The sequence below is a fragment of the Rattus norvegicus genome, chromosome 4 (genome assembly GCF_021556685.1).
Source record: "Rattus norvegicus strain SHRSP/BbbUtx chromosome 4, alternate assembly SHRSP_T2T, whole genome shotgun sequence".
Lineage (NCBI taxonomy): Eukaryota > Metazoa > Chordata > Mammalia > Rodentia > Muridae > Rattus > Rattus norvegicus.
Genome location: NC_141537.1, coordinates 163,495,990 through 163,512,988, shown reverse-complemented (window position 1 = coordinate 163,512,988; position 16,999 = coordinate 163,495,990). Strand labels below are relative to the sequence as shown.

Here is a 16,999-nt window from a genome sequence, read left to right as displayed (position 1 = left end):
ATTTTCAGTGAAAAAACAAACAATTCGTGTCTCAATTCTTTTTCTCACATTTTTGTAAAAACATCTCCACACTTTTGAGAGTAGACCACGGAGCTGCTCAAGGACCCAGAGATGGAGCAGTGGTTAAAGGGCTTGCGGTTTAAACATGGCGGCTGGAGTTCAGATCCCCGGACCCAGGGACAACACACAACTCTGCAACTCTAGCTCCAATTTGTCCTTCCTACTCTTTTCTAGGGAGGAGTTCAGGGCTTGCGTTATTGCTAGGATTGTAGCAGACTTAGTGAGTTATCTTTCTCAATGTAGCCTATTCACAGAGGTGAGGTTTTCTCTATTCTCTTAGGACAATGTATCCACTCTTGGTGAATTGGTACCAGTTTCTCAAGCTTCCTCTAATACTGAAACACTGAACCATTCCACCCTTCATTCACTCTGAAGGGAAGCTCCTCAGGCAGGAAAGCAACTCAAAAAGTCTCAAGATGGTTCCTGAGACTAATCAGATTCACTAGGCTCTTGCCCTGTCAGAGTGAAAGCGAGATGAGCTGCAAAGAAGACTCTCAAACGAACCAAACTCAGACCAGCTGTCTTGAAGAAGTTTAGACCAACTGAGGCACCTGGAAAGGACATTAAGCCATCTACAGGCTGTGCAGTTTCTCCAGGTCTCCAGCTTTTGTGAGCTGTCACCATGCTGGGGTGGGCTTTGTTGATGCAGCTGTCTTTGAGTCATTTCTGCTCCTGTAAGGAACCCTTCACCCATATTCCTATAAATAACCCCAATAAAACTCATTGGTTCACCAAGTAGGACTTTGGTGGTATGGGCACTTTGGTCTGTCCTAGGAGAGAGAAAAGTTTTCTCAAGTTTAGTACCTTCGAGGTTTTATAACTGTAAAATTCTACATATTCTTTGTAATTAGCAAGCCCATTGTGTTGAAGGGCACTTATATTTTGTTTCCTCTAATTGACCATGATGGGGCAGTTTCCTAAAAGACAATTGTACTCGTCAGGACCAGTTAAATTATGCTGAGGTGATTTGGGGAACTCTGCTCTACCAAAGTGAACTGAGCTATGTATTATTCATTCAAACTTCCCACTCGGGCAAGGGAGTGCTTTGAAATCCTGGACCTAGTTGGGGTAGGGGAGAGCTTCAACCCTCCAAAGAACGTTGGTTTGCCTTCTTTCAGGTGACATCACAACCAGCTATGGAACCTTGAAGTCTGTGATTAGGGGCAACCCCCTGATTTAGGTATCACTCGTGAGGTTGCCTCCGAAGTGGTAGCTGCTAGGTTTGGACCTGGTGCCTTACTAGTGATTTGAATAGGACGATCAGTCTCATTTCAAAGTATTTTTGGATTTAGCTGCCCACCCAGAGCCTGGCATACGGTTGCTTTTCCCTTCTACATCATAAAGCCGGCACCCTCAAAACACCTAGCCAAGCTGCTCTCCATGTGGCAACCTAAACAGCCCGGGGTGGGCATGAAACCCGAAGCTTCAGAACAACGTCGAAAGCGGAAACACCTCGACCAAAGTGGGACAGAGACCGAGTCTGAAGCTTTGGGACCAGGACCATCAAGGAACTGCCAAGGTGGAACACAAATGGTGTTTCAGAAGGCTGGAAAGGCTCGGAAGAAGACCCGTCAGGAGCATCAAGACCAAAAACTTAAAAAAGAACAGCCTGGCAAGAGTCATGGACAGAAAACCCAGGAAGAGGGTTCAGGAAATATCAAACCCCTAGAGTGTCAGCCAGAGCAGGCTGTAGTTGAGAAGTCGGCTGATGGTGGCAAGTGTCGCAAGCGGCCCTATTCTGTCCTGTAGGAAAAACATCAAAAAGGAAAAGTATGGAAGGTCACTTCAACAGCTTCCAGGTGGCCATCCTGTGAGGTCTGACCCACACAGGACTCACCCAACCTTTTCTGACACCTCCAACAACAAAGGTGGAATGCCAGGGCATCCTCATGGATCAGAAACAGCTCAGGGAGATGGACAGAGGTTCTCTCTACCAAGAGAGAGAAGAGCTGTGCAGAGGAGAAATGTGTACGGGGGAACAACTTGGAGCATGGCTTGCCGGGAACAGAGAATGCAAACATCCTGGACAGTGGCGGCGGTAGGTTACTCCCTGACAAGGTGGCAGTAGTTGCAGCAGAGAAAAAGGCACTCTCAGACCAAGAAAAGAACCGAGAAATAGAATTTACAAATGAAATGGAGAAAGAAGTTAGGAAGACATTGGGTCCAGGACCCCAAGACGAAATCCTGAGTAACGGATTCAAGCTGCAAATCACCAGAGGAGATATCCAGACCTTGAAGAAGGGTCAGTGGCTCAATGATGAAGACATCAATCTCTACATGAATCTTCTGGTTCAGAGAAATGAAAACCAAGGCTACCATGCTCTTCATGCCTTTAGCACTTTCTTTTACCCCAAGCTAAAGCATGGCGGTTACAATTCTGTGAAAAGATGGACCCGAGGAATCAATCTCTTTGAAAAAGAACTTATCTTGGTGCCTATTCACCAGAGGGTCCATTGGAGCCTGGTGGTAATCGATTTAAGAAAGCGAAGCATTGTCTACCTCGATTCAATGGGTCAGACAGGGAAAAATATCTGTGAGACCATCTTCCACTATTTACAAAATGAGAGCAAGACCCAAAGGAACATGGAGCTGGACCCTGTGGAGTGGAAGCAGTACAGCTTAACTTCACAGGAGATCCCTCAACAACTAAATGGGAGCGACTGTGGAACGTTCACCTGCAAATATGCAGATTACATCTCTAGAGACCAACCTGTGACCTTTTCTCAGCAACACATGCCCCTCTTCAGGAAGAGGATGGTGTGGGAAATCCTGCACAGTCACTTACTGTAACAACATCCACCTGGTTGCTATGGCTCCCGCCCTGTCCTTTTCCATTGATGTTTCTAATATACCTCAAGTGGGATGAGGTGAAGAGACTTTAAACAGGTACTGAGCTGTCTGACCGGATGGAGCCCACTCTCTTCAATATTGTCCTAACTTGGGGTGTGGGTCTGCCGCCCTAATGCCATCTCTAGAACGTATATAACTACCGCCAGCTTAGAAACTGCCACTGTCCAACTCACGCAAGACTACTTGCTCAAGAAATACTATTTTAATGCTGAATTTAGTCCATGAATTGGTGCTTTTGTTTTTTGTTTGTGTATTTTGTTTTTCGTTGTTTTTTGTTTTGTTTTCATTTGTGTTTTGTTTTTGTTTATTGTTTTGTTTTTGTTTTTGTGTTTTTGGTTTTGTTTTTTTCTTTGTTTTTGTGGGTTTTTTGTTTTGTTTTTTGTTATTTTGTTTTTGGTTGTGTTCTTGGTTTTGTTTTTCATTTTTTTGTGTGTGTCTTTGTGTGGTTTTGGTTGCTTTGTTTTTCTGTTTTTTGTTTAGTTTTTGTGTGTCCTGTATCTTGTTTCTTGTTGGTTAGTTTTTGTTTGTTATTGTTCTTTTTTGTTTTTGTGTATTTTTGTTTTTGTTTTTTGTTTTTTGTTTGTGTTTTTGTTTTTTTATTTTTTTATTTTTTATTTTTTTGTTTGTATTTGTGTTTTTGGTTTTCGTTTTAGTTGTTTATTTTTCCTGGATTTTTTTGTGTGTTTTCTTTTTTTGTGTGGTTTTCATTTTTCTTTGTGTTTGTGTTTCTTTTTTTGTTTTTATTTTTTATGTTTTTGGTTTTTTTGTTTGTGTTTTGTGTTTTGTTGCTTTTCTGTATTTTTGTTTCTGTTTTGGCTTTGTTTTTTGTTTTTGTTTTTGTTTTTGTTTTTTGTTGTTTTGTTTTCTGTGTTTTTTATTTTGTTTTTTTGTTGTTTTGTTTATGTGTTTTTTGTTTAGTTTTTATGTGGTTTGTTTTTTGTTTTTTGTTGGTTAGTTTTTGTGTGTTTTTCTTTTTGTCTGTTTTTTCTTTTGTTTTTGTGTTTGTGCTTTTGGTTTGTTCTTTATTATTTTTTGTTTTTGTTTTAGTTCCTATTTGTGTTTTTGGTTTTGTGTTTGTGTTTTTGTTCTTTGTTGTTTTGATTTTGTGTGGTTTTGGTTTTTTTACTATTTGTTTTTGTTTTTTGTTTTGTTTTGTGTTGGTGTTTTGGGTTTTGTTTTTGTTTTTCTGTATTTTTGTTTGTATTTTCGGTTTTGTATTTTGTTGTTTTTCTGTATTTTTTTTTGGTTGTTTTGGCTTTGTTTTTTGTTTTTGTTTTTAGTTTGCTTGGGTTTTGCAGTTTTTTTTTTTTTGTTTCTTCGTTTTTTGTTTTTTCATTTTGTTGGGGTTTTTTTCTTTTGGTTGTTTTTTTTTCTTCTTTACCCTACCCCACTGATTATTTTCCTTAACTCCATTGCAAACCTTGGCCATTATCATTTTCCAATCCTCTATTTCTTGTTTGAACTATTTCTGAAAGGAACGCTCACATCGTGTCATCCCCTGGTGAAGATCAGAAGGGACAGTAGGAGGAAGAAGCTGGAGCTGTTCACTAGCATCTCTAATGCTGGAGTTGGGTGCTATTAAATTGAAGCTGGGAGTAGTGGTGGTGCTTTTTTAATATTTTGGGCTTTTATAAGCTTGAAAATCATATAGGAAATGAAAATGGGTTGCCAGGACCTGTGATGTTCTGAACCACCATACTCTACTGACTGACTTGTACAGGGTGGAGAACTGTGGCCCAACTACTGCCTGATCATCCAGGACTATGAAGAAAAGCATCATGGCCCTTAAAGGACTCATTCTTTCCCAGACTTACATTAGTTTTTAAGTTGATTTGAGGAAAATACAATGGCAAATGTCCATTTTTTATCTCAGATCTCATTTAATACAAAACCCATCTAGGGTTGAATTGAACTGTTTATTTGAAAAGTTCTATTTAATTTAAAAATTTTTATTAAAAAATTTTGGGATATATTAAGATGAAATTAAGATATTTTTATTATATTAACATCCCCACTGTGGAAGTTGGGGATTTAAAATTTAGGGTTGATACCATGTTATGCAATAACCTATTTTACATGTGGTAGTTTGTATTTAACTTTTCTATTCATTATCTTATGGTTGTGTTTATGCAATTTTTACTCAATAAAGTTTAAATTTATTTAAACATTTCACAAGATCTGGTTTCTCCTCTTTATTTTATGGCATAGTAATAAAACCTGGATTATTGGGGACTGGGTAAGGATGGGGGTGCTGAAAAGCAGGTGTTTAGGACATAACTCACCACCCTATGCCTTTGATACATTGTGCACGTCCCTGATTGTTATTCTGTTCTGAGCCTCTGCAATGGAATTAGAATGTTCTAGAGAGCACTGGCTCCTTTACCTTGGGCTCTGAAGAGAGATTATATGGGCGTCCGAGTTGAGCAGTGTCCAGCTGAGCTGTAGACTGGTAGTGATGGACAAACAAATAGATGTACACAGCTGCACTTGTTATTGAAGCTACTCTACATTACAGTTAATGGGAACTCAGGTCCACTGCTCACCACTACCACAGACTGAGACTGACACTGGAAAGGGGAACAGTGTCTTTATAGTTTTGCCCAGATTTACGGAGAGAAAAATATCTCAATTCTCTTTTGTCTATAGCAGCTTGAGGATGTATAGAAAAGACAACACAGAGTTGGGGGAATGTCTCAGTTGGCAAAGTACTAAGAGTGAGGACCCAAGTTACACCCAGGGTCCTGTGCAAGAGCCACAAGTGATCTTAACTGTTAAGTCAACTCCCCAACCCCACCCCAAACTTCTGCCCCCCAAGCATATAATTTTTAAAGAATACACTTGAAAATGCTGAGCTAAGGGACTGGGGATTTAATCTACTTCTAGCATGCTTACTTAGCATACATAGAGCCCTGGGATTCATCCTAGGCATACATGTGTGTGCATTCTTACGAATCCAGCCATGGGAAGCAGGGGCAGGGAGATCACAATTTCAAGACAATCCTCAACTACACAGTAAGTCTGAAGCTAACCTGGGGTGCATGTGTGTGCATCTCTCTTGAGTTCTTTTTCCATCGACAACAATACTGCACTGAGCCCAGATCCAGAGTCAGTCGTGCTGGGAGCTGGAAGACATGAAGAATATTTTATTACGGAAAGCATCAATGGCAAAGTTGTGTTCTGATATGGCAGAATAATTTAAATTGAAGTTCTTTCTCATCCCGTGTTGCTAATACCGTTAGCACTCTACTAGAGTATTAGAGGTGTCTAATATTTAAGATGCTGGCTATACCCCATGCCAAATGGCAGTGAAAGGACATCTGGATTGTTGGACTAAAGGACCCTTGTTCATAACATGCTTTGTGAGCCAAAAAGCTGTCAGGTTATTTCAATAACCAAGAAACATCTGGGAACTTGCGGACGACTCTATTCCCGGGATAAATCTCAGAAAGTCTCTCCATTGAAACCAAAGACTTGAATGCTATTAATAGAGCAGTCTGTGCAAAATAGAAACCGAGGCCCGGCAGCTTAAGAGACCCATGGATGGGTACCCTTGGTGGGTCACAAAGCTGTAGCTTGAAAATGCTGGTGGATGTTCCACTCTATGGAGAGCATGTAGCAGATGGCCAAATTCAGTAAGAAGACGTTCTTTCGGGGCTGGGGATTTAGCTCAGTGGTAGAGCGCTTACCTAGGAAGCGCAAGGCCCTGGGTTCGGTCCCCAGCTCCGAAAAAAAAAGAACAACAACAAAAAAAAAAGACGTTCTTTCACAGGACTCTTCTTCATGTTCACATGGTGTGCCATTCCATGTAGCTGGCCTTCACTAAAGGCAATGTAGTCTTTGGAAGTGCAAAGTGTGCCTGACAGAGTAACCATGATGTTACAGTTATCATTTCCAGGCTCCCAGAAGTTTGACAGGGGCCTCTGCAACGGAGTCAGTCCCTCGTGCTTTTGAAATATTCCATCCCGAGTTTCATTCAGGCCAAGTAGTGCTCTGGGCAGTGATCATTACTGAGCATGAAACACCAGCACGATGCTGGTCATCAGTGGATTAAAGAGCTTGCTCCATAAGCATGGGGACTTGAGATTGGATCCGTAGAAATTATGTGAGAAGCCAGACATGGCAGCAAGGCCTGGAGGCAAGGGATTGGGCAGAGAAACGGACAGCAAACCTATCAGTCACTAAGCTCCAGGTTCAATGCACAAGGCACACAAACTGTCTTTTTTTTTTTTTTAAATATAAGTACAGTGTTGCTGTCTTCAGACACACCAGAAGAGGGTGTCCTATCCCATTGGAGATGGTTGTGAGCCACCATGATGTTGCTGGGAATCGAACTGAGGACCTCTTAAAGAGCAGGCAGGCCTCTTAACTTCTGAGGCACCTGTCCAGCTCATTCTGGAAAGTCTTTTATGAAAATATGTTTTGCTGAGAACCAATCTCACTCTTTTCTGGACATAGTCTGGTGAAATGGCATGTGATGTTTTTCTGAAGCGAATGCTTGAGAGAACGTGTGATATCTGGAAAGTATGAGTGGAAACCAACAGACAGTGGACGATGCTTTTGCACTGGTTCACCTTGCAACTCACTGCTGGTCTTCCTTGGGCTTCTCTGACGCTGGTCTTCCCTGAGGTCGCTCTTGCCTTGGTTCATTGATTTCTTCACTTGTCCTGACTCTGAGAGAGAAATGCGTCAATGAACGTCTGGTGGTGTTACAGCTGCTTCTGCTGACTCCTGCTGGTTGGTTGGCTGGTGGAGCCTGGAGGTTTCCTCTGGAAGGAGCCACTGTGACTGATTTGTGTTTGGTGTTTGCCGAGTGGTCTGGACTGCTACTGACTGTGAAGATTGCAATCACCCCCAAAGACTATTTCTAAACAGGCCCATAAACCCCGTTTCCCATTAACCTTTCTTTTCCCCTACCTCTGGCGGGTGGTGAGCTAGAAGGGAGGGTGAAGCATTAAAAAACCACAATTAAAGTAGGTTTTGAAAAAACCCTAAGTCTATAAGGCATGGTGGCTCATGTATTTAGTCTCAGCACTCAAGAAGCAGAGGCAGGTGGATCCCTGCGAGTTCAAGGCAAGCCTGGTCTACATAAGGAGTTCTAGGATAGTCAAGGATACATAGAGGCCTTGTCTTATCAAAGAAAAGTAATAATAATTAGCTAAGTAACTTACTTAATGAATCTCGATGAGTATAATGAATATTTAAGTAAGTTACTATTTCTGTCACAGGTGCCTAGAAAGTTCTTTCCTATAAAGTAGTCACTCATACTTTGGAATTCCAAGGCAACAAAAGCCTGGCGTCTCTACCTTCCTCTGTGTTTTTTCCCTTACTCTGCATACTACATCATCACATGCTTTAACTCAGCGTGAGCTCTGCTAAGTATTAAAGAAATATCTGTTTAAAAACCAAGGCTAGGTAACCTGTCTCCAACAGTTCAAGACATAGAGGTATCTTATCACAGCTTTCATGATGCCCTGTTCTGGACTCTGTAAGGATGCTTGAATGTCTCCAGACACAGTGTTAAATCTGTAATGAGTTTTAATTGCAGGAACTGCAGTGCCTCAAAGACAGTGGGAACTTCTGCTTGTCATACGGAAGCAGAGCTCAGATAATGGTCAAGCAGACCACAGAGATAAGGACCAACTAGGCCGCACAGAGACCAAGCCTGCTTAGTTATGCTTTTGAAACCCATCCCCTATAACAAAGAAACAAACCCTGAGTTTTTTTTTTTTATCATTGTATTGGTTAAGGTAAAATAAAGGAATAAAAGAGGTTTGGTGTTCCAGGGCAATGGTAGGTTACACCTTTTATCTTGGCACTTAGGAGACAGGCTGGTCTACATGGTGAGTTCCAGGGCCACCAGACCTAACAGCAAGACATTTCCTTGGGAAAGCAAGAGCAGACAAAGAATCAGACTTCTGTAAGTCATTTGTAGGAAAATGGGTGGAGTTAGAAATCATGAAATCATGTCAAACAAAATCAGGCCAACCCAGCAAGACAAATACATATTTACATACTTACACACACACACATGCACACATATACACAGACACATACACATACATACACACACGCACATACACATACAAACACAAACACACACGCACACTCACAGACGTTTAAAAGAATTCAGTAATTGAAGTACAGAAGGATGTGTCAGTGAGATGACTTGGTACACAACCCTGCCTCCAAGCCTATTGATACACACGGTAGAAGGAGGGAACCAATACCCGATACCCAAAAGTTGCCCTTTGGCTCTCCCATGCTTCCTCACAGTTCAGCCTCACAGGCACTCAGAGGATGCTTTCCATGGTCTGTGGGGACCCAGCTATCTCTTGAGTTAGCAGTAGAACTTACCATTATCTATGTGTTTGCTGAAGGCACAAGTTACAGGGTCACAGGCTGATGTCAGGGTTCGATAAAAATCCTGTGGGGCCGCACAGTGTGTGGAAGGGTTGGATTCTCTGATGCATGAAGAAGGTCTAGGTTGTAGTAGAAGCCTCTGGACATTGAAACTGCTGGGGATGTGAGACGTCTACCAGAGAAAGCCGCAGGTACCCAGGAGAGCCAGCTCATGGGAGAGGCCATGGCTGCAAATGACAGAACTGTGGGGGGCTGGAATTCTTAAACTCTTGTACCTCAGATATCATCTTAAGCCCTGGACATCAGTCGTGGAGCTGTAGAATCTTTCTTTAAAGGTTTTGTGGCTATGCCTCTGTGTATATGTGAGCTCGTGTGTATGGGTGCCCATGGAGGCGGGAAAAGAACAGAAGAGGGCATGAGGTGCATAGCATGGGTGCTGGGAGCTGAGCTCAGGTTCTCTGTCAGAGCAGCAAGGTCTCTTAGCCACTGAGTCTTCCTCTTTCCAGCACCGGGTCTCTTCTTGCTGCTCTCCCCTGCTGTCTCTTTGACATGGGAATGTCTACTCGGCTTTATGATGGGTGGGAACTGTGTGGTTCTCCTTTCTGATGGTGTAAGGTTTATAGCTCTATGTGTTCTCCTTTCTGATTTTGCAGGGCTCATAGCTCAGATTACTACAGAAGAGGCTATACATACTCTGGGCATTTCTGACTCATTGGCTTGACCTTTTCTGGGTCTGCAGTGAGTGGCTCCCACAGATTTGCATTTGGAGTTTACAGTCCTCAGCCGGTGACTCTGTTTTGAAGGTGATGGAGCTTTTAAGAGATGTGGGCTTGGGGCTGGAGAGATGGCTCAGTGGTTAAGAGCTCCAACTCCTCTTCCAGAGGTCCTGATTTCAATTCCCAGCAACCACATGGTGGCTCACAACCATCTGTAATGGGATCTGATGCCCTCTTCTGGTGTGTCTGAAGACAGCTACAGTGTACGCACTCTACAGTGTACTCACATACGTAAAATAAATAAAAATATTTAAAGAAAAAAAAAAGAGGTGTCAGCTTGCCACTGAGAATAAGACTCTAGGGCCAAGTTCTTGAAGGTTATACACACTCGTGATTTTGGCTTGCGGCCTTGGCTTCCTGTCCCATGCCATGTGCACAGCCACCATCTTCGTAGTACGAGATGGAATCATTCTGCCATGCCTACCCTGCTATGAGGGATTGGGACTGTGATATAAACCTCTCCTCTCTTAGGCTGTCTGTGGTATTTATTTACAGCAACCTTAAAGTATTTAATACACTATCCGACCAAGAATTAATTCAAACGCACCCACATGGGCAGCTATGAACTTACTTCTATTGTTTTGGAAGCAACCAGAAAGACCGGCACCAAGCCAGGATTCAGGGATAGCAGAGGCTCTCCTATATCTGAAATGACAAGATAATTTTTCCTTCTCTCTTTCAGGTCCTTCCAGGCCAAAGGTTCTCTCACTCAGCTGTATCGAAGTCCTGCCCCCATTATTATTATTATTATTATTATTATTATTATTGTTATTTTTTTGTAGTGAAAAGTCCATTCATAAAATTTTTATTCCACTTACACCAACTTTAATACAAGTGTTCTTAACAATTGTGCTTGGGTTATTCATGAAAATTTCATGAGACATTAAAGCAAAGCTAGGTGCCATCTTGAACTATTTCCATGTTAATTATTTCTTATAGTACATATATGTTAAACAAGTATCAAAAGAGAAAATCACAGAAGTCTAAAACAAAAAACTAGAAGATGAAGAAAAGAAGCCTAACCCATGGGATTTTGTTTACAGCTGTCTTTGTTTAAGGCTTTTGTTCACACACTGAGCCAGGAACACCAAGCAATTCCTTTTTACTGCATTTTAACATTTCATTTGTTCTTAGATTGCCTAAGACATTTAGATACAAATAAAATATGTAGCAAAAGTAACAAAGCAAGTAACTTTTCAAACAATGGAATGCTAACTCTTTCTTCCCTAGAGTAAACTGCCTCACAGCTTTGTCTAGAGACCACTGGTAAAGAATGTTCACGTGGAGACAGGTGATTTCAATGGGCACCCAGTCACTGGACGTTTGTGCCACAGTCACAAGTGGTACCTACAGACAGTACACTCCAATTATCCCTTTTGTTTCCTACCAACCAGCACAAAACCAATAGGTAGGCCGTTTTCTTTGCTTAGACACTGTTCCTTCCGAAGCCACAATTTACCAAGTGTACTATGCTAAACATGTGTAACCCCTGTAAAAACCCCACTTTCTCCATATTGGTGAAAATCAACTTAAGTCAACTGGCTCTACTTGTCTACCCCTGCACCCATTCTTTGAAAGTCCTGTTCTCTGGTCCTTGGAACCCTAGGACACACCTGCAAACAACCACACCTTCCTCTGTCTCTGGCAGGCAGACCTCAACACCAACATGGGTGATGAGGGCAGCGCCTTCTATGGAGTCTCCAGCCAGTATGAGAGCACGGAGAGCATGATTATTACCTGTTCTACTAAGGTCTGCTCCTTTGTCAAGCAAGTGGTGGAGAAAGTGGAGGTAGGAACCCACACAGTGGGTGTAGGGCAAACGGGGGTGGTCTGTGTGCTCCCTTTCACTGGTCTCCTGGGGGCAGGATCGCTAAAGGAGGCCCTGGGCAGAGGTGGTCTCCCTGTCCCTTCCACACACCATGCCTTTAAGGAAGTACATCTTTAGGGTTAGGCAGGAGGCATCTGATAAGTTACTGATTTAATTGCCTGTCCAGCTCCTCAGAACCCTGGCTGAATCTTCTGGCTGGGATCCTTACAAACTTTCCTGGGAAGCACTCCACATCCTTTTGACAGGGCCAAAAGCCCAGGCTAGCCCAAGGATTTCTCCCTAATCCACCTGTGTCTTTGACAGCTGACCTTGGAGCTAGGAGAGTCCTTTCCCAGTCACACAGCTCCCTAGTGGCAGAAGCAGGTGAGATGGGTGTTCAGGGTGTGTTTGCTTCTCACAGTTTTCTCCTTGAGAACTGAACACTTTGAGTCCCTTTGCTCTAGTAGTTTGGTCTTTTGTAAGTGCCTGAGTGTGCGAGCCATGTCCTGTACTGCTGAGTATATCCTCAGCCAACCCCAGTTCTCCTCCTCTCCCTCCTCCCTTCTCTCTTTTCCTTCCTCCCTTCCTCCTTCTTCCCTCCCTCTTTCCTTTCTTCTCCCTTCCTTCTTTTCTTCTCTCCTTTCCTACCTCCCTTCCCACTTTCCTTCCTCTCTCCTTACCTCGCTCCTTCCCTTCCCTCCCTCCCTCAAGCTTTCTCCCCCTCCCTCCTTCCTTCTCCCATTACTTCTTCCCTCCCCCTCCCTACTTCCCTTCCTCCCACCCTCCCTCCCTTTCTTCTTTCATTTGTCCCTTGAGATAATCTTTAGATGCTCTTATCCCAGAACATGAAGCTTACTTTTCAAATATGGAGAGCCACAGAAACCTTCCACTTGGGCAGAATTTCCTGCTTCTCTTCAGGGCAGGCAGCCTGGTGGTGAGCACAAGTTTAGAAAATCTGTGTTGATCTCTGTACACCTTCTTGAGCCCCACTTCCTGTTGGATGTTTAGGGTTGTGTTAACACCCACTCACCCCCTTATCTCTAAGGGAGCATCAGGTTGTCCTCACTATCCACTGGTTCCAATAGCTGTGACATTCCAATCCTGTTGTGAAATGACAAAATGGAACCCAAGCCTCCACCCCAGCATACCTGTGACCCTGAAGTCTATGACTCTGTGGAATGTTTAACATTGCGATGTGGAGGAAGCGACACCTGCAAGAAGGACACGAGCCACAAGCTGCACTGTGAAGCCGGGCACACAGTGCCGAAGCCATTGACCTGTGGGTCTCTGAACGGGACACAACCACTAATGGGACTGAAAAATTTCACAGGTTTGCCCTGGGATATTATAGAAAATTATTTATATGATTGTTGAAAATAAAACACACCTCATGGCATTAAAAAAAAAATGACGTGTGCACAGAGCAAGGTGGTAACCTCTTGGCCCGCAGTGATCGGAATTGATGGTGTTCTCTGCCTGGGTTGACAGTCTCATGTCAAACAGCTAGGAGCCAGGCATGACCTAGAAGGGACCTTTGCTTTGGGGTCGCAATCCTGGAATTGGCAGGAAGCTATCATAACTGTTAGCGACACTGAGCACTGAGGCCCACCCATGTAACAGCTGTCTGCTTGGGCGAGTAGTCCCGTAGTGGCAGTGGACGTGTGCACGTGTGCTGTGTTTTGTTTCTTTTGGTGCTAAAGATGGATGCCAGAACTCAGTGGCTCAGATTTACTTTCATTAAACGCATCGAGGTGCCCATGTCGCTATGCAGTCGTCATCCCACAGGTCATCCCTCTAGCTCCGGGGCCAACAGCATCCAGCACCGAGGTTCATGCCCTTGGCCGCTCCATCTCAAAGGTGCTGGTACCCTCCCCCACCCCTAGTGTGCAACGCCTGCCCTCCTGCCCATCTCATTGCTGCTACTTCCGGGTCTTTTCCTTTTCCTCTCCTGGAAGTGTCTGCCTGTCTTGTCACTGACAAAGGGGAGAGGCCTGACTTCATATCCAGGAATCTCCTAGGATGGGCCTGGGCTGGAGGTGAAGGGATTCTAAGCCTCTGTGTCCCTGGGATTCCACAGACAGAGTTTGCTCGCTATGAGAATGGTCACTATTTGTACCGCATCCACCGGTCCCCACTCTGTGAGTACATGATCAACTTTATCCACAAGCTGAAGCACTTACCAGAGAAGTACATGATGAACAGCGTGCTGGAGAACTTCACCATCCTGCAGGTACGACATGGGGCAGATGCCCATAAGGGAGTGCATCAGTGGATGGTGCCAATGGCTTCCCTATCCAGGGTTTTGACCTTCACCTTCTCTACTGCAGGTGGTCACCAACCGAGACACACAGGAGACCTTGCTGTGTATTGCATATGTCTTCGAAGTTTCAGCCAGCGGACACGGGGCTCAGCACCACATCTACTGCCTGAGGAAAGAATGAGAGACTTGGAGAGCTATGGTGGGGGAAAGTCAAGGAAATGGGGACCTGGGAGGGAACCTTCAGGGACAGCCCCCAAATGTGCCAGGAGAGCCAATCAGAGTTGCTAGTTCTTTCCTTACCAGGAGCAAACTGCCTGATCTCGCAGTGCTCAACCCCCAATAAACCCAAGGAGTCAAGTTTTTTCAGAGGATCTGATTTAACCTGTATGAACCCAGAAGGGCATGGGAGGAGGGGGCACCAAGAGGCAAGCTGGAAGCGTTAACCTGAGGTGCGCCAGGATGGCCCAGGAACCAGAACCCCGGTGGACTCAGCCATATCACCTTGACCAAAGCTCAAGACCCAGTGGTCCCTTCTGAGCTGATAGAACCCCATACTCTGCTGCTGGTCACAACAGTGACTGAGGACAGATAGAACGTGGGTCACACACCCAGAGATGCTGTGCAGGACTTAGTGCACACTGTCAGTCAATCCTGCCATCGATACTGGAGTTTCGATATGGAAGAAGGTCCGCCCCTACAAAAGGGGCTGGATTTAGGTGTGACTGCAACATAGTTGTTGGACTGAGACCCTATGAAGAGCTCCTCAGGTGGCTTTGTTCCTTCTGCAGTGGGCCCAGAAGGGGGCAGGGCCTCCAGACTGAAGCAAGGCTTGGAGGTAGGGCATTTTGCTTCAGGGCCAGCTATTCCAGGACCAGCATTTCCAGCTGCCTGACCTTGAAGGGTTCCTCAGCTTCTCTATTAGTCCCTTTTCTCCTCTGCTCAGCACTGATGAGGGGAGAAGGTTTGTACAGTACCTGAGTCTTTTGGTGCCAGTTAAATTATCCAGTCCTCAGCCCCTTGCCTCTCTCCCTCTGGAGGGCCTGGATCTGTTGCTCCCCTGACCTCTCAAGGTGTTCTGCTGTCTGCTTCCCCAGTTGGAGCCAGTTGTAGTAGTCTCGAGCCTCAGGAAGAAAGCTATAACCTGGGCATGTGTGTAGCCAGGACTCAAGGATGCATCTGTGAGGATGTAGCAGTGGGCAGGGCAACATTGTGAGGATGGTACAGAGGTGAGGAGGCAAGGGCTCTGGAGTCAGTCTTGGTTGACTTTGGTGTGCAACCTTTAAAAAAATGTTGTGGTGCCTCACTTACCCCATCTGTAAAATGGGTATAACATTCACCTACCTCGTGTATGGACAGTGCCTCACACAGTGCTGAGTACATCCACATGTTCAATAAATATGCATCAGTACTAACCATGGGAACTTCAATTCCAGCTAAAGATCCAGGCTGGAGAACTATGCACTAGGGTGGGGTGGTCCCTGCAGCAAGTGCCTATCACAGAGAGGACGGATCCGAGGGTCTCAGGGAAGAGGTAGCATGAGGGAACAGGTTATGAGAGGAGGGTGGCTAACAATTACTGGTGTTATTTCTGTGGTTTTGGTGTTGGGGCCAGGGTTTGACACAGGCTAAGCGAACATGACAGTATGCAAATAAGCGTATGTGAGCTGTTTGGCAGCATCTTAGATGAGGAAGACAGACTGAGCTACCCAGTCTTTCTGGAGCCCCAAGTTCCCTCTCCTTAGCACAAAGCAATTTAACCCATACCCTGCTCCCTACCACGTTAGGATGGTGACCAGACACAAGCCTCCTTCCTTCCTACTGTGCCAGGTAGAGGTCCTGCCATCAAACGGGGTCAGGGGTACTTGAAATTCTACTGCAACCCTGGCCTTGTGACCAGGATTCACCAGTCCACATGCAGGCCTGTGTTTGCAGTCTCCCTCCCCATGTCCAAATCCTAGCCCTGGACCCCTCCTGCTGCCCAGGAGCACACTCTTGGAAGCACCAGCCTCAGACATTCAGACTTCTATGGAGTCAGCCTCCTGGTACAACATTTTCCTATTGGAAGCAGGTCAGTCCAGATGTTTGGGTCCCAATGTGGGTCGTTTTTCCTGTGTTAAGTGACCTCAGTGGTCTAATGGAAAGTTACCATAGAAGACTGTCTTACTGCCTCTCCATTCAAGTCAACAGGGCACCTCCCTTATCCCACCAAGCTGGTACTGGGCTGAAAACATTTAGCTTTTTAAGATGAGGTTTTCCTCTCTTGTCTGGGCTATTGTCTCCAGTGATCCCTCTGCCTCAGCTTCACAAGGATCTGGGACTATGGGTTCTTCCCACTGAGCCTTGCACTCCTATTTTGAAGACTGAAAAAGCAGGGCTCACAGAGCTTTGGGAATTGGGTTCTGGTGTTGGTGTATTTTTTCCTTTGCTTTGTGAGTGGTTGTTTGACTTCTGAGGTGTGGCAGGCTCTGGGAATGTGACTATGAACAGAATAGTCAGGGTGGCTGTGAGCTTGCCTTGGACTGAGGTGGGGGTGAGGTGTGGTTGGCAGCAAGTTAAGGAGACTCATAGGTAGTGGGCAGTGGGAGGAGGTGGGTACCCAAAGTCAGCTTCACTTAAGTGGAGGCCGCTCAGTCCTGGGTTCTGCACTGACTCCTGAACTGCAGACAAGTGGATTCGAAGGAAGGAACATTCCAAGGGAGAATTGAGAGGCCTGGAGCAAGGGAGGGGACAGGTTTTCCCCAGGGTACACTGACTGACCTAGGTTGGACATAACTCTAGCTAACAGGCCAGGATGGAATGCAGGCAGTTTAGTCCTTTGTGTCCCCCGCACTCCCCTGTAGATGTACACTTTGGGATGCTCTTAGGATGGGGGTCTTAAGCAAGCGA

At 44.8% G+C, this 16,999-nt stretch overlaps 1 pseudogene; it reads left to right on the top strand.

Annotated features, from left to right (window-relative positions):
* The first annotated feature begins 1,809 nt into the window (after window positions 1-1,809).
* Senp2-ps7 (SUMO specific peptidase 2, pseudogene 7) lies at window positions 1,810-2,915 on the top strand (annotated as a pseudogene).
* The last annotated feature ends 14,084 nt before the right edge of the window (window positions 2,916-16,999 follow it).